The following is a 24,957-nucleotide window of genomic DNA, read 5'->3' on the forward strand; positions in this document are numbered from 1 at the left end:
ATATGAGCTTTTCAAGTATTTCCTCCTCATAAAACACTGCAGTTGTACATTTCATGAAACACACAAACAGGGATCTAACACAGTCGGTAGCTATGTATGTGTTAAAGAACTGTTCCATTATTTTTAGCATTCTTCAACAAGCTCCTGCATAATAATTTCTATGTCAATATGCCTTAGTTCAAAAATTTTAATAGAATCATATATGTTCCCTAATGAAAGGTACTACAAGTGTTTTCCCGATATACAGAATTTTAAAAGTCATCATCTTCAAAATATCAGTTACGTTTTGCAAGACAACTACATATAGGGCATATGGGATTGACATTTTAGAATAAACATGAAAATTATGTGCAAGCAGCTCATTAAATACAGCTTTAATATATAACTAACACTTAGTAAAGTACAATAAGAGGTTTCTGTGTAGTCAATCACTTTCTAACAATTATTTAACATCTTATTCTGTTCTATTGCTTACTAGCTCTTTTCAAATGTGTGAAGCTAGCTTTAGGAAGGTCTGCATTTAAGATTGAGACACATATGCAAGGTGTTTAAAAAAGATGGACCCAATTTGAAATCAAACTGCTTTGAAATTGCATGCATCTTTTTGAAACACCCTGTATTTCTGTCATCAGTGCTTGGAGTTGAAAAACCTTATCGTGTAAAGCTAAGAATTTTTGTTTGTCAGTAATGAAATTGATATGATGCCTTCTTGTTGGAAGGCAGTGAACAGCAAGTTAATTTAATCTTCCACAATTATAGGTGAGACATGCACAAGACTTTCAAAATATATTTGCTACATTAAATGAATTTTTCTGGAAAAAAACTAAGGGAGACAGTAATTATTCATAATGGGAAAAACTCTTGTATCCCTAAGAACTAATCTTATTTCAGCTAATGCTATTAGCAGAACAAGCTTGGTCAAAGACATATGTAAGTGCATTACTTCTAGATATGTTCTACAGCATTGTGGTACAAATGGAAGGCTATTGAAAACATATTCTTACTCAAACATTCAACAGCAAGGCATGAGATCTTGAGAACAAAAAGTCAGACACAGAAGTGTACTTACTGTCAAAAAAAAACATAAAACCACTATGGAAAGATACTGTTTTTAAAAACCCTTGAATATTTAAAGTAGCAATATCATGTTTATTAACTACCACCTGGAAACTAGCTAGTTTTCTGTTTGTTTGTTTGTTTTGACATTCACCCTACTGAAAGCTGCTTCAGAGCCTCATTGTGATCTGGAACAATTCAAGCATCCATTGTTCTAATTGTCTTGCTAATTATGCCTCTTAACAACTGAAACACATGTTGGTTTGATTTCTGTTCTGGCTAGAGATGTCTTCAAGCAAGTTGGCACATAATGATCTTTTTCAAAAACCGGGTGCCAAGTCATAAAGCCTACTGAAAGACTTTCGAAGTCTACAGAGGAAGTACCTCTAATTTCATTCCACTGTCCGTGAGACTTGACATAAAACAGCCATGTGAAAAGCTCTGATATTTATCTTTGTTGATGAGTACTGCTCTATGCAAGCTTCTCCTAAAACACTGCTCCATAAAAGGATCAGCCTTCCAAAAGTAAAAACCCAACCTCCCACAAAACCCATGGGAACTCCACTTTGGGGCCCATGTTTTTTTTAGTTTCATGCAATTATCAGATTTGGCTCTTTATTTCAGCTTCACTGTTGTGCTAAAAATATCAAACTGGGATTACAAATCTAGATTATATTCTCATATCTGCACAAACTGTAGGCATGAAAACAACTGAAGAATTAATGGAGCAAAAGATGAAGAACTGTAAATGCTGACCAGGTCCTTTAAGTACTATTTTGATTATTTCTTATCAGGTTATTTCTTTTTCTTCCAGTACTAGGAATATGTGACTCATAACTGGGAGAAGAAAAGAAGCAATAGAAAAGAATAGGTAGTAAATAAGTTGGTTTGCCACTTCAAGATGAAATGCAACACATCAGTGCAAAGGTTAACAAACCTTAGCACAATTTGTCTACTGGATGTGTGTGTTTTTAAAATATTAGGTGCTTAATGGTGTCGCTGACGGTGGATTGCAAAACTGCATTCTCTTACAGAAAATGTGCTTTGCAATATTTTCACTTGATGCCCATAACTTTGTTTGCTGACAGCTGTAATAAGCTACCATCTGCAGATGATTCACATTGTGACTCACCATAGCTTGTGCTAGGTGAACAGCAGCACATCAGAATTACTCTCTAATCAGTTAATTGAATCTCCATGAAGTAGTATATTGACTTTGTGTTGCTCTTTTGACCTATGCATTTTTATTACATAGTACTGATCCTTCATTCATTCGTAACTGGTCTGCTCTACATCTGCCCTTTTTAAGTATTAGAGATAACTTAGGCATCGGTTTTCTTGCCATTTATATCCTCATTAAATATGATTAATAGAAAGCAAGTACCCAGTTTAGAATGGAATTAAACATTTTCTCATATTTTTGTGATTTCGCCTGTGGATGGGCGTCATGCACGCACATTGCCTTAAACAAGCACCTCTTGAAATGTCTGGAATTGATCTAGGTAAGATGTAGGAAAAGTAAATAGAAGTACTACTATCTCATTTTGCAAATAGGGAACCCAGAAGGATTAAGTACTTTGCATGGGATGTCATACCCCAGATGCACGAGATTCAGTTCCTTCATCACAAGACAAAGCCTCTTTGAAATTCTGGGTTTTCTAGCATTTACTTCTTCACAATGTTAACTCCCATGAACCGATTCTTCAGGTGTTAAGGGAAGTTAGTGAATTTTTTATTCTTTTTAATGGGGAAGGGGTTGTGGGGTTTGGGCTTTTTTTGCTGTTGTGTGAAGTGAATCATAACCCCCTGACCACACTCTGGAGTAATATGAAACAAATGTTAAAGTCAGTGTCATGAGTATCATCCTCATCATCTAAAGTATTAATTGTGTTTAGGGTAGTCTTGGAGAATAAGACAGAACTGCTGGAGTCCAGCCCTGCTTCAACAGAATTTTTCACAGGATCAGACTCAAGCTGTGCCAAGTCAATTCATTTTCCTTTTCTCATCCTGTCAATATTGACTTAAAAGTTTTTCATAAGGAATACGAGACAGACAAGACCAGCTAATTGGGAGGGGGGAAAGAGGACGTCTTTCATTATCAGCACAAGCTGTGCTGCCTCATAAACAGTGAGTGATCAAATTTAATAAAGATAAACCCTTGAATTCCTGCTGCTCTACTGCAGCAACACACTGTGAAGGCTTTGGGCACTGGTTTGGGGGAGTCTGAATCCCAACATATGGAGGGACTGCCAAGAGACGCGCAGGAGAAAAACAAGCTCAACTCCTGCATCTCTATTTCCTGCTGTCTCTCTCCAGCCTTAGGCTGCAAAGCCATTTCAGATGCTGATTTTTAACAACACACAAACAACGAAAAAGCAGCCTTAAAAATCAATCTTAGGATACAAAGAAATACTCTTTAAAGAAGCCAGAGAGTTTGATATTGGATAAAATGGGACAGAGAACTTGAGGTAGAGACAAGTGTGAAGTGAGGATGATTAACTGTCTTTTCTCTACAGAAATTCCTAAATTTAGAGTTCAACTGCCAGAACTCCTGTACATATAAAAAAAAATCATATTTCTTATTATGAAATAACATTTCCCTGAGAAACAAGATATTTTTCTACCATTTCTATAAGGCGTAGACTGCATGATACCCTCCAAGGTATGACTGGGGGAACCTCATAACTAGTATTTTGAGAGCTGATATTTTTTCAAAATTTAATTTAACCAATTCTAAGTCTCTAACCATGGTTGATGGAAGGCAGTAAAAAGGAGGGAATTTCAAAAAGATGAAAAGAAGGAGATAAGTTAGGATAAATGCAGGGCCCCTGCAATTCCATCCATCTGTATTTCAAAAGGATTTGTAAAATTGGAAGCTGAATTATAAAAAAAATACAACACACAAACAGAAGAAGGGTGTTTGGGCATGGTCATATATATAATTGCACCAAAATACAGGAAAACATTTAGAAAGACAAAAGTGTGATTTAAGCTGGATATCCCTATTCATAACAAAGCACTGAAGCACAGGGTTTTTCAAAAAGATGGATGATGGATCCAGTTTGAAATCACTATATCTCTGCAACCACGAACTATCAAATATCATCTCAATGTTGTTAATATAGCAGGTGGAAGCAACATGCAGCATTTATAAAAAGGTTACTAAAACATGATAATTCATTAAACGATTTATAAATTTTTGTGCAATTTTAACAGTTGGGTCTATCTTTTTGAAACATCTCAGGAAATTCTTTATTTGGGGCGGGGAGGGGGGGGTGCTCTCCATCATTAGAAGACTTTAAGTTCTGCAGAACAAACATCTGACTGTAATGATACAGGGATACTTAATCCTGCCTTCAAAAAGATGGTATGTTTCAAGGTTCATTCCACTCTGATTCACTAGACATGTTGTTTATTAAAAGCACTTTTCAGAAAAAAACATGAACATATTTAGTGTCTTGCCACGATAAGAAGTCTAGCTGCATAATGTGTTCAAGTGGGCATAGTTGCCTTCTCATTAACCTCACCAGAGAAAAGCAAAGCAAAATGCAGTTCTATTTTTACCTGTCTTTGTCTTCAGTTTTTTGTGATCCATCAGCCTGTTCATGGTGTTATATGAGCAGCAGCAACACAGGTCAGCTCTTCAGTTTTGTGAACCTAATAACTTAGTGCCTCAGTATGAAGAGATATACTTTTGTATAATGCAAGGATGGCTTCTCCACATGAAAAATTTCATGAAAGAAGTTAAAAACAGTGAAATACCACTACTTCAAATATTGCAAGGCACTCACAAGTGTGTCTTTTGAAATTTCTTTGGAAACAGTCACTTGCTGTTCTGTGTTATTGTGTTATTGAATAAGAGTCTCACAGTTAGCAAAAACAACTTTTAAATGCAAAATCTGGTTTTCTTCCATTACTGTGGGAAAAGAGAAAGAGAGGGAAAAAAAGCCTTTTTTTTTTTTTTTTTTTGGTGGGGGAGTGGAAGGGGTGTATTGCTATGTTCTCTTTTTAAGTTAGATATTAAGATTTTATTTCCAAACCTAATAAAGCTCACTCTAATTTAGGGGTAAGCAGAATAAGGAAGGGACATTAGAAAAAAAGCCAGACCCATGGATCTTAATCAAATTAAAATATCTATGTTAAACTGGCTTCTCTCATCCCTAAACACTGGTATGTACTTATCAAGTCTCTTTCTACTAAATACATCAAAGAAACTGGAGCATTGACAAATCTAGATACACTAAAGCAGATATACTTGACTATACTGAGACAAGATATAGTGGATTTTGTAGGGTTTTTGAAAGAGATTATATCCACTAATGCCACAAAAGAACATTGTGATTTACATTATTACAGAAGAGTGCCAAACAAATTAGTAATCATGGGACGCATTCTAAAGTGTCACAAGAAATGCTTCAGCAATCACCTGCCAGAAAAGTACAAGTTCAAAAATTTGTCATATGCAGAAACTGTCAAAGCACATAATGAAAAAGCATAAGTTATCTGCAGTGCGGTTAACCCTGCGCTAACCCATCGCACTACAAACTTGAGTTCCACTCTGCTCACTACCTGTGATGTCCTGGACACCAAAACATACAACTAATGCAACAGCTTGTATGATGATGTTTGTTCAACAGTGACAAGAAAGGGTGTGAATTATGCCTGACTAGAAATGCTGTCACCTTAGCAAACAAAAATAGATTCTCACCTCGCAGAAATATTGTTAATTCTGGGAACTGATGCCTCTTTTTACTATAGGCTGTTAGCAGTTTTGGATTGAATCACTTTTCATCTTCCGTGTTGCCACGGGATTGCAAGGAAAGAAAGACTCATTAAGAAAGCAGAAATAATGAGAGCAAAGGCAAGATAAGGTAGCTCAGAAGTGACTGCTTTGCTGGGAAAGAGTCTGTCAGGGCCCTGGGGGGCTTTGCAGTCTCTGCCCAACTCTGCCTGGGCTCCCCCAACTCTGCCCACAGTCCAGGACCCCATTTCAGTTCCCCAGCTGCCCTACCTCTGGCTGGGAGAGTGGAATGGGTTCTGCCTGCCATGCCCTGCCTTCACAAACCCTATGAGAAACCTCCGTCAATCCAGATCCTCAGGGATTACCTGTCCCCTCACAGAGATGAGAAATATCAGTTTGTGTTCCATTTGCCAAACTAGATTGAGATATCTTGTACAATTACAGTTCACATGGTCAGGAAAAAACATCAGAGAGAAACATTTGCACACTTGACTGTGAGCCCCAGCCTCTACTTCACACAATTGTGCTGCCTCTTCCCCCCTTTCTCTGTTTTCTTACCTCCAGTCTTCTGTTGCACATTGCTACAGCAACAGTATCTACGAATTAAAGATGATCCTTTTCCTAAAGCCTACTGCACAGTTTTCTGTATTTCCTTATTTTCACCATTTCTTGCAGACACTCTGTAGGAGGGATGCTCGCTCTTCTGGACCCTCACTTTCCCCACGCACTGCACAGTGCACAGAACATAGGACACCATGTGCGGAGACAGCTTGCTCTTTCCTCTGTAAACAGATTTTCTAACATGACAGTAATATGTCAGCCAATGTCTTGGTCAAAGCATGACCCAATATTCCACATACTCTTTATCAGGTCTAGCCCAAAAATCATTGTTTCTCAGTAGAAGAACAAAGAACTGGGACCCAGATTATAACTTTGAATTGTTCCTTTCAGATCACTTTCTTCAGTTAAAATTGGGAATACAGTTAGAATCTGTAGCTCCTCTAGAATCCCAGCTGTCTTTTAAAATAAGGCCACTGAAGACATAATAGCTAAAACAAGCAGAGAGGGGTGGCAAAAGTTACATCCTGCTTTGATCTTCATAGCGTTATCCTTAACAGACCTAAAACAACTAACACCATGGACTATAAAGAATATCTACAACTATAAAAAAAAAAAACAAAGCCCATCTGCGATCAGTGAAAAAGATCCAATGAGAAGCAAGAAGACCCCAGACTCAAATATTGCTATTGGACTGAATCATGGTATAAATGATCTGTAAAAATATAAAAATCTGTGGTTTTCTATGCTTGGCTAGGACCTCTGCACAGGCACCCAGCTCGAGCCAGCCCTCCTGCTATTCTACTCCATTAAATTATTTATTTCTATGAATTCTGATGCCTGAGAGTTTGCTTCATGAGTCCTAGGATCCAGACCCGACACCAAGCCGCTGGAGGGAAGGTAAGCAGGATTGGGCTTGGCATATTTCCTCCACGCAGTAAATAATAGAGTGAACCTCGCCATTAAACTCTCTTAAGTCTCATTTTTCTTTGAGTGATCTAAACATTGTTCTGCGGCAAGTAGGAACCTAAATCACTCCCCCCATGACAGATGTATCTGTTGCCAAAAACTCACACTGAAGTGCCACAGAAAAAAAATACCAAAGCACTAAGGTTGAGATTTAAGGAAAAACAATTTGTTTTCAGATCAGATACCTGCTGCTTCCAATTTAGATATCGGATAAACTATCTAAAATGAAAGCAGCAGACTAAAATTGAGTGTTTTTCTAACCTCCTCTAATTAGAATCAGCTAGTTCAGTGCATCTCTAACCAGCATCACCTCTTCTTCTTTGCCTGACCTGGGTGACCTACCGAACAGGAGGAGTGAATGTTGTCAAGGAACATCACAGCCTCCAGATAAGAAACGAAGGCTTTGAAAAAACTGTGAACACCCTCTGGGGAAGAAATTAGACTTGTGAACTTAGAGGGGGAAAAAGGCGTACAAATGGTTTAAACAAGAACTGAAGACAGAGGTCAACAGGGATGTTTCCAACTGGAAATCACCTGCTGGGGAAGAAATTAGTTTTGAACACGTAACACAAATCAATGGAGTAGATGGGAAACATTTTAAATTATTCATCTTTGTCAGGAAATCCTGGTTTCTACCTTCCATGGCTTCCTGTACTCAAAGTGTGTCACTGTAAAGGTATAACCCAAGATGAACTGCAGTCTAACAGTAAGAACACAAACATAAGAGGAGAAAAGCAAACATTACACATCTAAGCAAAGGTCCCTGCAACCTGTATCCCACTTCTGAAAGAGGCCTGTACTAAATGTGTGGTTAAAGAGCTCAAGAATAGCAAAAGCAGAGATTGCTACTTTCTCTCACTACTTTACTAGTTTCTAGCAGTTTGCCATATAGCGATTTTTTTCAGTTAAAAGCTGCATCTGCATCCTGTTTGATAGCCCTTGATTGATTCTTCTTCAATGGATTTGTCTAAGAGTTTTTCAAAGCCATTTAAAAAGAGCGCCTCCACAGGAGCCTCTGGTGATGAGTTCCAGACTTTTCCTGCATGCTGTGTGAAAGAGCACTTCCTTTTCTTTGATTTATACCTGTAGCCTGACGATTTTGTCTGACACTCCACTGGACTGTTGTAGTGAGAAAAAGGGGGTAACTTTTCCTTGATACATTTCTCCATGCTACTCCACCATATCCCCCTTCAGGTGTTTTCCAAACTGAAGAGTCCTCACTTCTCGAAACACTTTCCATACTGTACTGGATCTTAATGGGATGGAGTTAACTTTCTTTGTAGCAGCCCATATGTTGCTGTGTTTTAGATCTGTGACAAAAGTCACTTGGACTAGAAGAGCATTGTACGTCCCTTCCAACTGAAACAGTCTAGTATTCTATTCTATTCTATTCTATTCTATTCTATTCTATTCTATTCTATTCTATTCTATTCTATTCTAACCTTAAAACAATGTTGATAACACAATGAAGTTTTAGCCATTGGCAAACATTGTTTGCACAGTGCTAAGGCTTTCTCTGTTTCTCACTCTGCCCCAACAACAAGTAAGCATACATATGTACGTTCTTTGAGTTAACTGTCAATTCTATATCATTGTACCTTTGCAAGCACTTTAGTTTAGATCTTGAGTGCTCTTTTGAAGGACATTTCCCCATACCTCCCATTTACTGAGCTTCAGTTCATCACAGGGTGGAGTAAAAGGATCTCATAGTATCTGAATTAGTTTCTCGTGAACCTAAACAAAATTATATATTTTTCTGGAGATTTTCTGTTCTCCAGTTGCTATCGGGCATCCAGTCCACAGGATTAGATTAAAGTTAACGTGAATCAAACTCCATAGTGTTTAAATGCACATAGTGGGTGCATACATCCTCATCTCTCCCCAGGGCTACTCCTAATACACTCATTAATGTAGATATAGCCTAGGAAGACAGCAAAATGTAGAAATTCTTATTGTTAAAGGATTCTTTCAGATATATTGGTGAGATTTCCTTTATTATTAAAGTTTTTTAGTCAACAGTTTTTCAGTTGTTTCTCGCCCACAGTATTTACAAGGGCTTTTTCCTAAAATACACCTCCTTGATGCATAGAGACGCTGATATGTTCACTAGTGCCTATTAAGAATTTGAAGCTGTTTATACAGTAGTTGTGTAGCATACCCTACATATGTGTAATTTTTGGATGTGCTGCAGTCACCCATGACTGTTTCAAGTATGAAATACATGCTTGGTCTATATGGGCCCATAAGACCCATCTACAAACTGCAAAACCCTATGTCAACCAAAGTCCTTTAGTGTGAAATGCTAAAAGCTGCAAAACCTAAGTCTGATGCAATGATTGTTATCCTGTAAGAACCATATCGACATTGACAGCAACATGCAAAAGGCCTTATGCTAACCTTTAAAGGCCCCAAATCTTGCCTCTAAGGCCTGTTGTCAACCTGTTATGAGAACTTCTATGTGACCATGAGATTTGTACCTCGTGCCCTTTGCTACTATGTTGAGTTCAAGCATAAGATGACAGCAAAGAATAAGGGACTCTACCAGCATTTTACAGACACCCTGAAGCACAGAGAAGATTCAGATTTAACTAGCGTGATTAGTTAGGAGATAAAAGTGAGGAGACTTACCTTTTTTAATGGAAAGAAAAGGACTAAGTGCCCTTAATGGGTCACACATCCTTATACAGCTCCACCAAGTGTGTGGATCAGGATTTCAATTAACTAAAGCTATACCGAGTCTTTCCCAATATCTTGTGCTTTTCCATGTGCTCAGTGGTCTTATCTTTTCGATATCCTTACCTTGCCATGGAGGAAATCAGACTCTTTGGTCTGTAGTTCTCATGTTCCCTTCCGTGACTCAGAGCCCTTTTTGAAATCAGAGTTACTCTTCTAGCACAGTAGCAGTTGCATTGCACTGTCTGCAATGAAAGTTTACAAGGCTTTGTCTGATACTCTGCAGTTACTCCAAAGAATTTTGCCAAATGTCATCCAGTTCTAGAGACCTACCTAACTGGATAGTGGGAATTAAAGTCTTCAGCTGTAGACTAATAAGAAAATCCGTTACACTTCTCTGCTATGTCTTGTTCATCCCTGAGTAACCCTGGTATGCCCTGGTCATAAAATTCACTCTTTGTCTTCCCACATCTAATGAAGAAGTAAACAACTTCCTACTAGCAACTTGGGCATTCTCTGCAAGCTGTTCTTCAAATTCTTTTCTGTTCTTCAGACTTTTGTCTTTACACTCAAGCTCCTGTGTTTTATGGGCTTTCTTTTTCTTCTCATTTAGACAAGCTTTCAATTTCCTATAATGCTGACCTTTTCTTACAGTAGCCTCCTTAACTTTTCTGTCAAGTCAGGCAAGTTCAGTAAAAACTGGGCCTGTTTCACTTGGTGGGGTTCTTTTGTTTGTTGTTTTTGTTATGGGTTTTTTTGTCATTGTTTTGTTCTGGTTTTTACTTTTGTTTCAGGTTGTACCTTTTATAAGACTGTTACTAATAGCAGGCATTTATGTAGTACTTTTCCTCAGCAGATATCAAAATGCTTTATGAAGGAAATAAATAGCACTACCTCTGCTCTTGAGAAATAGCTGTCACTAAGCCTTTCAACAGACCACTAGCAAACCAGGAATAGAATCCTTCTCAGTCTCAATAGTCATTACATTGCATGCACCAATAGAGTGGAATTCATATGCTTGTTTACACACTGTAGTGAGCATCCAGCCAGCCATTTCAGCTTTGCTACGCAAAAGGTTCTCTACAACTATATATGGCTTAGTGGACACTAACGGCAATGCAGACAAAGAGGAAACTATATCCAGGATATAGGTTAACAAAAGCAGTCTTGACATCTAAATAAATTAAAAAGGAAGAGTTGCTTCAAACTTCTGTCTGTATGAATTAACAATGAACTGTAATGGATAAGCCTGAGTGTTGTAAAAAATGCATTTACATTTCAGTACTGAGACAGTTTTCAGATTAGAACAGTTTAAGACTGGGACATGGTGAACTCCTATTTGCAGTGTTCCTTGGTCCAGAAAGGAAACTTTTGAAATATCATTGAAAGTGCAACCTTTAATTAAAAATAACCAAAAGAGTGACTGAAAAAAGAAAGCACAAAACAGGGGTTTGTGCTAAATGAAAAACATTGATAGCAGACTAACCACAGTACACTGAAATGTTTCAGAATTCCATTTTAAAACAACTCATTGGACCTCTTTCTCTATTACATGAAGGCTACTTCACGCTGCATGGCTGGAGAAACAGCCATAAGGTAAATAAGAATAAAACTTATTGGCACCAGGTAATCCTTGTCACTATCACTTAGTTGAAGTGGTATACGTAATCACTTCAGCGTGAGACCTATTATAGCTCAACTCCAGCTTGAATTTAAACAAGCACCAGAAAACAGGGATGTAAACTAAGAAAGGAGAAAGCAATGTAGTAGGGAAGAAATCCACCTTTAATATTAAAAAAAAAAAACAAACAAACACGTATAACCTGGAAACAGAAAATGGAAAGACTACAGTAGTTCAAACTGATCTAATAAATGCTTTTTCATCTTGATTTCAGGGTGTTACTTGATATTGCTGTATAAAATTTTGTGCAATATACAAAGATTTTATTTTTATTTCCTGGAATTATATTCTGTAGAGTCTCAAGGTCAAACATTCAAGTAGAAAGTCAGAATGAAAGGGACATTTCTGCCAACTTCTTGTTTAAGTTTTTTTGGTTCAATGCCAACTTAAAGAATTGCAATCATTACAACTTGCCAGGCCATTTTTCTGTGCTAGGGACTTCTGTACAAGCTGTATTTCTAGGAGACTTTAGCTTATATGCCTCCTGAGACCATGAAGATCACCAGTACACTACAGCTTTATTTTCACTGTTAAAAAGTGTATTTTCTGAAATCACATTCATTCTTAAGCAATAAATATTTTGAGCTTAAATTGTTTTGAAGACAAGACACAGTTTTACTATCACTTACCACAAACGATTGACACTATGAACTGCCTTGGGTGTTCTCAGAGCACCTGTGAACAGATCACCCTCTCCCCTTCTATTTACATGCAGCTGTTCCTGCTTGAATTGTTCCTAAATAATGATGAAACAGCACATACTGTATTCCCAAAGTGTTACAGACATTCTTGTGTCCTTTGTGTGTCTTTTTTGAGACTTTTTCAAACTGTAATTCAGGAGCGGAAAGTTGTTTTGTGATAGCCATGAATGCCATCGCCTCTGTAAATTGATCAAAGCCCAGAACTAAATTTTATTTTTCCTGCATGAGTCATGTTGTCATAAACCAGAGCTGTGGTAACAGGTTTTACTCTTAGCTTAACAGTTTTACCCTGCTAAGAGTATGCATACGCAACATTTTTACTTCTTCCTAAAACTGTTTTTCTTTCCATGAGGCCATTTACAATTGCCATTCTAAATTTCATTTCTTCTGTGAGCTCCCATTCCTCACTGCAACAAGAAGCAATGAACTACAGCATGATTTTTAAAGTTTTGTATTTTAAACAAATAGTTGGTATAAATAAAATATTGGAGTTTAAATCCAATTCAGACTATGTATTATTGATTTTTGAGACTTCATGGCAATGGGAATGCTTGGCTGATACATCACAAGAATTACTCCTTTCTGTTCTTTATCATGGCAGCTGTGCTGAGACGAAACACCATAGCTGACAGGGCCCATGAGAGAAAGTTGTTACGCTATTCTGTACTCATTACTGTGCCTAATTACTCTCAGACTACAATGCAAAATGCATCTGCTTTAAATGACATTCTAGTAATAGGCATGCAGAGTGAACCAAATATCCCTTTCTAATGTCATACAAGTGATTTCCTCCTCAAAAGGGTGAATGGCATTGATATGTACATATATATCATCCACAACAATGTAACACTTTAATACTAATTATTCACTGCAGTTGAATGAGCTATTTTCATGTATCATATAACACCTCAACATTGTAAGTGACATCTATATTACTGGATCCAGGAGCGTACCCATGTTCTCAGGTACAGACACTCCCACAACTATCCTCTTCCAACCCAGTCTAGAAGACTGGTGTTGGCCCAGACTCTACTTTCACTCCATCTCTGCAGCTCCTGGTTTCCATACAAATAAAATACAAGCATGTAGGCCAGACAGAAGCATCAGAGCTCTTCAGTTAATTGCCAGATCAGGGTAACGAGGGAACTGTGTTTCTTGCACATGCCTGCGTGAGTGCTGGAATCAAAGGAATGGATTAATTTGGAGAGTCTGGTAACTTCAAACAAATTAAACTACTTGCACTTAGCAAGGCTGCTTATTTGCTTGGTTTGGTTTATTGTTGTTTGGCGTTTTTTCTCTTTTTCTTTAAAATTGTTGTTCAGTTTGCCTAAAACAATAACTTCCAAGTTCCATTTTTTTAGGGAATTAGAATCTCTTACAGAATACTGAAGGGCCAGCTATTCTAATATTGCATCAGCTGAGACAGAAAACAGAGGTGACATTTTGATTGGTTGTTTTTTTTGGTTGGTTTGGTTGGTTTGGGTTTTGTTTGTTTGTTGTTTTTTACTAGAAAGAATTTGTGTCTCAAAGAAGGATCAAGAATAAGCAGCAAACACTAACCGTAACAGAATTTTTTGTGTGGATCCTGTAATTTAATAAAAGCAATCTACTAGAATAAATGTTTTCTGTAGAATAGAAGTTGCACACCAAGTTTCAGCCCGCAGTGAATTTGTACCAATGAATTGTAAACCACTTAAAATCATAGTGTAAACAACTGTAATAGAAATTCTTATTTCTGAAGTTTACTAGCATATGATGGAACAACACTGTAATAAAGCCTTGTGATTTGCATAGTTCTTCAATACTGTATTAAAATATTTCAAACATGCCACTCTTAATAGTTATATATTGCATTTTCATTTTTTTCGGAAATAATTCTGCTTCACATAAAAATTACCTTGGTTATTTTGCCACAATTATACTATAAATCGCATTTCATACTTCTCACAGGCCCTTTCCGTTGAAAATATTATCCATTGCTCCTTACTTTCTATAAAACGCTATTGCAGACTTTCTGTGATTAACTGAGCACAGAGCTTGGAAAGACTATTTTAGTTTGGGTAACTCTAGAATCTCTATATAATATCAGCACAGGAGATTCCTTCTTAGCCTTTTTTTGTCCTTGGTATCTGATCACTTCCTCTTTTCTCTACAATCCTAGCTTCTAAAGATAGGGGAATTATTTAGTTCTTTCTAGTTGCTCAAATAAAAATGATTAGTAAAATAGGAGAGGCAAAACATTGTTTGTAGGACTTAAAAAGAGTGGGGAACACTAAAATGTAAAAATAGTCAATATAAGAGCAATAGACTTCCACAGCATGAATTGCTTTCAAAGGCAAATATATGAGGTTAGTCTCTTGTCATACCTTGGTAGTAACATGGGAACACCCAAATAAAAAGAATGTTACAAATTACAAAGATAAAACTAAATTTAGAAAATAAAAATGAAAAAAATTGACACCAAATGCTTCTTCAGTTCAAATTTTACTGTCATTTCAAATGTTTGGAAATGCTGAAAAATTATCCCCCAAGTACATATTTGTGTTACACGGGAGATAGATAGAAGCAGATGCTTCTGCAAAAGACTGAGTACTGAAAAGAACAGATAAATAATAGTTTCTGGCATTCACAGAATATATTATTATATTTTAGAGTTCTCTCAGAAAGAAAAAAAGGGGGGCAACACATCTGAAATGGAATTTTGAGCATTATTACTTCGCAGTAGAAAGTAAACAGAAAGAGATCTGACTGACAATAAAACCTTCTCAAGCAGTACAATATAGGGGGAGAACTGTACAGAGGTTTTGGGGTTTCACAACACAGAGGACTGTGAAAGGCAGTTTGTGGCAGAACAGGTCTAGAGAAATATCTCTCTGAATGTGCTCATCATCTGACAGTGAGGAAAGGATGCTAATTCTGAACATGGAAGTTGGAGAAGCACACAGAGCATTAAGATGTTTCAGGGAATCTTTCATAGGAGGAAAAAAACACTGACTTCCCTATATATAATTCATCATCCCACCTAGTTATTTACAGCTATCATAGATATCTGGTAATCAAAACAATCTGAATCGATTGTTGAGTCTGAAGCATGATTGCCTAATGTAAAGTTGCGTACTGGTTCCTTGTTCCCCTGATTAAGAGCACTTGTCTGCTGAATACTTTTAAAGAATCCCCAAGTTAATGCAATTGAATGAAAGCTGTCAAAAGATTTCCCTAGAGTGTGAGCAAACTCACATGAATGTGAGCAAACTCACATGAATCAGGGAAAAGTATTTATGTCACTAAAATTTTTTCAGTATCTTTTCAGGAATATAATTCAAGAAATTCTACATATCAAAAGCACACATACGCAAAGACACCAAAAACCAAAAAAATCTGTGGGTGGAAAGGACACATGGACGTGTAAGAAAATCTATTATTTTCCATTCTTGCTCCAACCATATTCTCTCTCAAGTCATTCATAACAATTAAAGGTGATATGGTGATGTGTCAAGTTTGGCAGATATATGAGCGGATACATGCACATACACAATATAATAACAATGTGCTAATGGTGATGATAGCTGGTAATGAAGCATCATTATGGCATTTTAATGTGTCTTATCATTATTACTTCTATTGACTTGGAAGTAAACAGTGTATTCAAGAAACATAACCCAACTTGAGGTCTTGCAGTAGGCAGGCATTTACCGCTGTATAGAAAAAATTGTTGGCAATACTGGTATTTCATTTCAGATTTACCAATAATTTTGTAACAGTGAAACAGTGTTTGAGTTTAAGGAGCAAAGTTTCTTGGTAAAAACAACACAGTAGAACCATCAGTTGTACCACTACAAAGCGGCTTAGAAGTACTTATATCTCTTCTTAGATCCTAGTGCTTGCTGCAGTCTAAGCTTACCTTACAGGATGCTCATAGGTTGGACTCTAAGACCATATCAAGACACTCATTAAATTTGCAGATGACAGAAGACAGACTTTGCTGGCTAAAGGAGAAAAAAAAAATGATTAAGTATCCTTCACTTTCTCCTGTTTACAGAACAATAGAGGCAAACCTCGGTCATGCTGTGTTAAACTCATGTCTTAGCCATTGACAGATGCTGAAAAATTTGGTGAAGTGTTATAAACATGTAAAAGAACTCATATATTTGTAGATTGTGAAGTATGGAATGAAATAATAAGATTTTATTTTTTCCAGTTTGCCTGCATTTAGTAATCAGATTGCTACTGTTAGATTATGCCTAATCATATATTTAGCTAAATTAGGAAAAAAAAAAAGGTAACAATTAGATAGTCAAAAGGAATCTCTGCATGCATTTAGCTATACAGTAGAAATTAATAGTAGAAAAACACATACTGAAATATTTGGATTAGCTTGAACTGCATGCAGTAAGGACCCTGAGAGAAAAGCAACTCACAATCCCTGCTCTACCAAGGAGTGAGAGCACATACATTGTAAGGAACTGCTGATTGACAGGTTAAATGTTTGGGTAATTTTGGTATTTGTTCCCCAGACTTCACACATTCTATTAAATAAATTTCTGCCTCCCAGAAAGACTCAACTCAGTCTTCTCTTTAAGCTGAAGGGGTCATTTGAAAGAGGGAATACGAGGGAAGATAGAGGGCAGGTTGTTAGCACTGTATCTGATTGATATAAATAGGAAAAGGCAGTTCACCAGGAAGAATATTTATACTCTGCTCCTCTCTTGGTACAGGCTAGCAGTAACAAATATTCCTATTATGAATGAGAACTGAGATCGTAGTGGAAATTCTGAAACCTGTCCATCCTGTAACTGGTGTGTATCAAAACTTTTGTGATATATTTGATGTTCCAAAAGGTGTCACAATGGTATAGCTTTTTTGTCCATCGCAAGGCTCATGTGACACTAGAATTAGGCTTTATTATTTGTTTTTGGCATAGTTAAGCTTCTTCTCTGTCCACCAGACTCATGTGGTATTTTTCACCCATGGCAAAGTGATTAGGACAGTGCATGTTTTTCTGCTTTTCCTATGCCAGAGCAGTGAGCAGGTATGTGGAGCAAACTATGTTCGAATTGTGACTGAAATCCAGTGCAGGTACTTACGGAAGAGAAGTCTAGTCCTCTAGTAAGCCAGAGATGAATACAAAGTTAGCAGAGGTCTCTTAAAGATCCACGATCACATCATACCAGCAAAGAGAAAATGTTCACCTTCAGCCCTCCTTTTGATATCTGTTCAAAGAGAGTTACAGAATCACACAGAATCACAGAATGTTAGGAATTGGAAGGAACCTCAAAAGATCGTTTAGTCCAATCCTCCTGGTCTCACAGGGCAGAGTAGAGGGGAAGGAGAACTTCTCTCGACCTACTAACCACCCCCCTTCTAATACACCCCAGGATGCCATTGGCCTTCCTGGCCACAAGGGCACAGTGCTGGCTCATGGTCATCCTGCTGTCCACCAGGAACCTCAGGTCCCTTTCCCTTCATAGGTCTCTAACAAGTCGTTCCCAAACTTATACTGGTACCTGGGGTTTTTCCTACCCAGATGCAAGACTCTACACTTGCCCTTGTTATATTTCATTAAATTTTTCCCCGTCCAAGTCTCCAGCCTGTCCAGGTCTCACTGGATGGCAGCACAGCCTTCTGGCGTGTCAGCCACTCCTCTCACTTTGGTGTCATCAGCAGACTTGCTGACAGTGCACTGTATTCCCTCATCCAAGCCATTGATGAATATATTGAATAGGACTTTTCCCAGTACCAACCCTTGAGGGACTCCACGAGATACAGGCCTCCAACTAGACTCCGTCAGTTCACTGACTGAGTCAGGGCTGCTCTCCACCGTTCCCCAAAACATTATAATAATTAAGGCAAGAAAGATGGTCCATACAGTATGGCTTTCTCTATGTGATTTTAATACAGTTATATTCTAATTAAGCCACATTGCCCACATCTTGTCTCTTTTCCTGTGAGGCTAGGCCAGAGCTGATCTCAGCCTGAGGTGTTAGCTGTAGATAAAACCTGAAGAGCATAGATTGCACACAAGGAAATAGGTCAAGCTAATAACTGGTAGTGAGCTCAAGGGAGAAACACTGCCATTGAGATTTCAGCACTACAGTGCTCAGAAGTTAGCCACCCAAATCTGAAGGGACTCTACTACCCTGTAGAGAAAATACAGTCAGCACCCTATACAGTCAGGTGACTTGATTTGAGTTTTGAGATGATCAAACTATTGAATATGGGTAATGAGAGGTTCATCCATAACTGTTTCTCACTTTGTCTCATTGTCACTATGGGTGTAGAAGGTTTGACTTAGATGTCCAAATGATGTTTTTAAGTACAGAGATAAAAAACTGCTTTCTTTTAAATCACTCCTATGGCTAGTAACCACCTTTTGTATAATGAAGCTGTTATCACAAGTGTACTTTGTTAGCACACTAGTCTGTGAAAGGACTTGCTTTTACAGCTTTCCTGGAATGAAAGATTGCATCCATTGCTAAGATTTACTAAAATCCCTAAACCCTATCCTCATCATGTCAAATCACTTAAGTTATTTTAGTGTTTTATTCAGAACCTTTTCTGGCTGGATTTGAGCAGTTATGTTTTTATTTTCCTATCAGTTTTCTATTAGTTTTGTTATAAATCTTTTGTTGCAAATCAAAGAAAGCATGCTTCACAGAGAGCTAGCCTTGTATTGTCTTCTATAAAAAGAAGGGCTGAGGTAGATTTACCTGAGGTAGATTTCATGGCCCCTTGTACAATGTAACTTTTAAATAAGCAAAGGTTTTCAATAATGCCTCATAAAAACAGGCTTGATGAAATACTTAATATTTCTAGATTCTAAAGCCAATTTTGACCTCTTTCACGTTCATGTAACTTCCACAATATTTTCATGAAATCTAAATAAAAAGAGACACCAAGAAACTTTACTGTGTCCTTTAAAACTTCGTTGATCTATTTCTTTTGGAGTTACCAGAAAATCTTAGTAAAAGTAGCAAAACATGAGCATAAACTGTTCAAGCTTCCAATTACTGAGAAACATAAATACTTAAAAAACAATCTACTGTTTCAGCTGTTGGTAGTTTATACTAAAGAAAGCTATTCCACACTTAAGTATAATTTCTGTTCAAACAGATGATGTTCAAAAGCAATCCCATTTGACTCCATACACAACAGTAATGAGCTGATCCTGCCACGGGTAGGAACTGCTTTGCCTCCACATTACCTCCCAAATCTGTTCAGTGCCCAAAGAAGAACTTACAAAGATGGTTAGGAGCCAGACCAAAACTGTGTAAGGAAAATAGCAGTCTGGAAATGGGTCCCAGCTACCAACTGGTGGCCAGGTCTTAACAAAACCAAAAAGCTGACCACTGTGCTATATAGTATAGCAAACTGAACACAATCAGGTGTTAACATGGTTGGTTCAAAAACCCACTGTGGTTCCTGCAGGCACTGGTGGTGCTGAACTGCAGGATCAGTGCTGATGCACAGCTTGGGATCAGCGCTGACTTGATGTGTTCTGTACTCTGAAGCCTTACATGGTACAAGAGCTTCCAGGAGGGAGAGCATCTGCTCCTCTAGCAGCTCTGTGGTAAAATCTAACATTTCAACTCTGCTATTTTATACATGCACACAAACATAAACACATTTATTATAAATATGAACTATGCTTATTTTCAACTCATTGACTTTTTTTTTTTTTCAATTATGGCCTTGGCTCTCAAATGCGAGTAATTCTTGTAAAATACTGCAGCATTTTGAATATATAAGTGTATATACAACAAACACCAACAATAATAATGTAAAGCTGTTCAGCCTAAGGTGGAGGAACTCTGTGTGTTCAGTTGTCACCACAGCTGGCCTGCCCACCAGTCCTACTACAGCTAGGAACAGTAACAGATCTCATTTCTCTTCTTTCTCAGTCCAAACTTTCTTTTACTATGTTTCATCTCTGTAACTTCGAGAACAGAAAAATGTCTTTACCAGAGCTATGACTGAGCCCCTAGAAGGCTACCTTGGATTTTTCTTCATTTGAGATTTAGAGCCGAACCTGATATACACTGGAAATGAATTTCATGAAAGTTGCTTCGAAAACCCTTCAAAAGGCTTCACCTTCCACAGGATTACTCCTTCCACACCCAAACTTTGGAAAGAAATGCCTTCTAACGGTCTCCTCCAGACCATTTTTATACTTTTTTTTTTTAATTTATTACTATTTTTTTATTACCAATGAGCTTATTTCCTACCTAGTGTAAGCTTTGAACGTTTTGCAGTACACACTTTACAGATCAGTTGCAGTTTTCCCGTCAGCTCAGCAAAGAGGTGATGTGTTGTTGATAGCCACAGGTACAGCCCATGAGACAGATGGTGAATCAGAGCTCTGTGCCCTGTGCCCTGAACTGTGCAAAGGCCAGGGAGGGGGGACATTAAGCCAGACTACTGAGGCCCTGATTTAATTCTATACTTATACAGGTTTCATGCTAGTAACTGATATGATAAAATGTTTATGCTTCAGTATTTATGTGCATTATGTCAGCTAAATTAAGAGGTCCAATAGTTCTAGCTTGAAATGGGTAAACACAACACAGCATGATAAAGGGAAGTCCTGTTTTAAAATGTCTGATGTCAGCTTGATGTGGTAGCCTTCATAAATAATTATTCAGTCCTTTGCTATATTAAATTTATGACCTGTTACTTGAGTGTACATACTTTACTTCTATACCTTTTGAAAGACATTATACCTTTACACTTCATGAAACATTCAAAATGACACAGAAGAGCTTAAAGAAAAATGCTTTAAAAGGCTAAGGTCAAAAATATGACTGTAGTTCTACATGCTAAAAAATGTAATGGATATTAGCATTCTACTCTATTAGTATCTAAGACATCTACATAGGGCAGAGAGAGCTGACATAGGACTCGGAGTGTATCTGCCCCTTGCTAGGTTAAGAACTGAATGCCAGACCACTACCTAAGGCAACAGTAGAAAGGTACATTTTTAATACAGTTAAGTGAAACCCACTTCCTTTTTCTGCTCTGAATTTGTATTCTAGAGGCAACAAGCAGCAAGAACAAAGTAAAATAAAAACTAAACAAGGAAATGAACAACCTTCTTCCAGGAAGACCAAAAAAAATATATTAAAAACCAACCAAACAAACAAAACCACAAACAAAAAAAGTTTGAAGACTACATATTTCATTTTTAAAACTGGGATAAGAACTAGCTCATCCTGTTGCTGCCAAGGTAATACGCAAAACGCAGAAGTACTTGCTCTGCATTTCCTGAGCTTCTGGAAGGGACTGCTGTGACTGCTGAGGCATTCACAGATGTATTTTAGATCAATCTCACTTATGTCCAATTTTTGAGCACTCTTAAATCTTTAGAATAAAGGACAATGAAGTAGAACATATGAATACCAACATGCTGTATGGAATATTTGTATGAATATTATTGTGCGCTAGAGAAAATAAGTGGTTTGAATATAATAAGATTAGCAGAGAATTGTTAGGTTTGTGAAGAAAGTTTAATTTACATTTCTTTAAGAAACTGACTATCTGTTTCAATCAGTTCCTTTATAGTCATATTAATTTATGAAGCAGAAACAGAGGGAAAGTTTGGGTTTTTTTCCCATGGAAAAAATGTAAAAATAATTTATCTATAGAATTACAAAACCATTCAAAGAACTGTTAAGGTTGGAAAGGTCCTCTCAGGATTGACTAGTCCAACTCCCTGCCTAAAGCAAGGTCAGCTAGAGCAAGTTGCTTGGCCATGACCAGTTGGGATTTGTATGTCTCCAAGGATAGAGACTACACAGTCTCTCTGGGCAATGTCTTCCAGTGTTGGATCACCCTTGCATCTCACTAGGTTGAGATTATGAACACTCATTATGATTACTCTCATTATTTTAAAATTTAATTTACTGTACTTCAATTTGTGCCCTTTGCCTCTTGTTTTCTCACCATGCCTCTCACCAAGAATAATCTGTTTCTTTTCATTCCCTCCCATAAGGTATTTACACACATTGCTCAGATCCCCCTGAGCCTTCTTTTCTCTAGGCTGAGCAATCACAGCTCTCTCAGCCTCTTCTTGTATGCTCCAATACCTTAATTATCTTTACGGCCCATCACTGGACTGGATTCTGTAAAGCTACATCATCCTTGCACTGGGAAGCCCAGAACTGGACTCAGCACACCAGACAAGGCTCACCAGAGCTGAGTAGAGTAGAAGTATCACCAACTCCGATCTACTGACAACATTCAAAATACCCCAGGATGGTGCTGGCAGTCAGTATTTAAACACTACTTTTATTTTCCAGGTATTTTTGGCATATTGCCGTCTTTATATTCTACTATTATGTTAATAAATCCATGGGCATAAAAGGGGAAGAAAAATGCCATCATGAAAAGAGCCTCTATCCATAGGAGATGACCACAAATAATGAACTGCATACATTCCTGAATTAAGCTATAGTAGAAATAGGCAGGATTTATATGGGCAAAACTAATTGTTGACAGGTATTATGAGAAAATGTTATGGACAAAGAGCATTACTAGCAAAGAGTAAGTGCAGTCATAAATTATAACTGTATCTGATCTTGACTGTATAAATTGTAGTTTGACATCCCTATCCACTGCAAATTTTAAGTGCAGGATATAAATTTATCTTCCAGTCATATAATTGTGACATTATTATTTTTGAAGAAAGACTTCTTGGTTCTGACTTTTATTTTGTGTTGTCCTTTTGTATTAAAAAAAAATTAAGAGATGTAAGGAAAGTGTCTATCTTCCTGATAGTTCAAAAAACATTAAAGCAAATATCACATAATTCACTGTGAAAATGTACTCATATATTTATAGCTCTATTTGTCATACTCTGAACCTTTTCTTAAGACATGGAACATGTTTCTTCATAATCTTAAAACATGAACAAATTGTAGTTATTACATCAAAGCATTAAGAACAATTAGTTTAGCATAGGATTTGTAGTTTGGGGTTCTTTTTCTTCTTATTTTGCTCCTTTTTCTTTTTTTTTTTCCCTTAGTGGCTCTTCATCTCTAATTTTCCTACACCAGTGGGTAATTGTACCCACCTGTTTCATCAGATAAGAGAAATAAATGGAAAGAAGGTCCTGAAAAGAAGGGAGGATACATAAGGCAACAAACAAGAAGCTTCCACATCTTAAACCTTTCTGATTTGTCAGCAGCAGAGATAGAATCTGGATGCACTGTAAGGCATCATGGTAAATAAATCTGTAATAATCTTTTCCATTAGTCAGATTGCTGTCTTTTGCCGTAGTGCCAAGGGAACTGCGGCTCCTGGAAGATGCTGAGAATCTCCCTGGTCACTTGTTTCGTGCACTTTTTTTTTTTTTCTTTTTTTTCCTATTGGGGCTGATCTGTCTAAGAAAAAGTACTGTGCTTTGCCACTTCCACAACCTCATAGTGATACAGGCAGGTTACACAAAAGGTGGACCAAGACATTCAAACAAGAAAATTATAGAAAGGTTCCATTGTCATAGTTTACAGCTGGTACATAGAGCAAATCAAAAACTAACTCTTGAAACTGAAAGATATGTGTTTCATACAAAAGGAACACCTAATACCTTTACAGACCAATGTCCTCCTAAAGCGCCTCTCCTCCCCTGACCTGTTTGTGAGGATAAGAATCAAAGAGATTAATTAGAGAGACTAAGGAATAGAGCACTGTCATGGAGGCACCCCGAAGTGTTAGATGGACAATAAGTTCCAGAAAAGTGTAGCAAGTAAACTGATTAGGAACAGGGTTTATGCAATTATTTAGCAATCTGACAACATAAAATACAGGTTTGGATGTCAGTTGAGGAAATTATTGGGGAATGACAACGTAAGAATAATGAGGATCCACAACATGCATGCATTCACTCACAAGAAACAAAAACAGAAGCCTCTCACTCACGGGTAGCCAGAATAAATAATCACTTACCTGGGTTGGGCAAGGACCCATTCAAGGATATATGCAACAAATAACCACTCACCACAGGAGGTGAGGTGCTCTCAATCCCAGGAAGTCTCCTTAGACAGCGTCCCAGTCTAAGAGGAGGGCTCCAGTTCACAGACCCACTGCTCCCAGAAGACCACTCCAAGGGGGTCTTCAGTGGGGACCCCGTTTTATAGCCTGGTCAGATCTGGCTGTGGTCACTTCAATATGGTCCAGAAGCTTCTCAGCTTCTCCGGGCACCTCCTTTGTTGAGGACCTTGTCGATCGACTGCAGGTCTCACCCCTCCTGCCCCACCAGCTGGGGGGAGGTGAAGTCACCCTGCCCCGGGGTAGGGGATGATGTGACTGTCAGCACCTTGGCAACACGCTAGATGTGTACATTGGGACAAGCACTATGGGTCACAAAAGGTGCTAAGGAGCCGTTAACTGCCTTACTGAAGGCTCCAGATCTCAAGGGGATGTGCAACTGCCACAAGTACACTGAACTATATGCTGTAGAACAAACAGCCTCCAAGCTCTGCCTTTTTGTTTGAATGTAACTGTGGGTAAACCATGTGTGCAACTACCACCAAAAATGTCACACTACTTTCTACCTTATAACACAAGATTCTGCAGTATAATGTCTT

Source organism: Nesoenas mayeri (genome assembly GCF_963082525.1).
Source record: "Nesoenas mayeri genome assembly, chromosome: 3".
Classification (NCBI taxonomy): Eukaryota; Metazoa; Chordata; class Aves; order Columbiformes; family Columbidae; genus Nesoenas; species Nesoenas mayeri.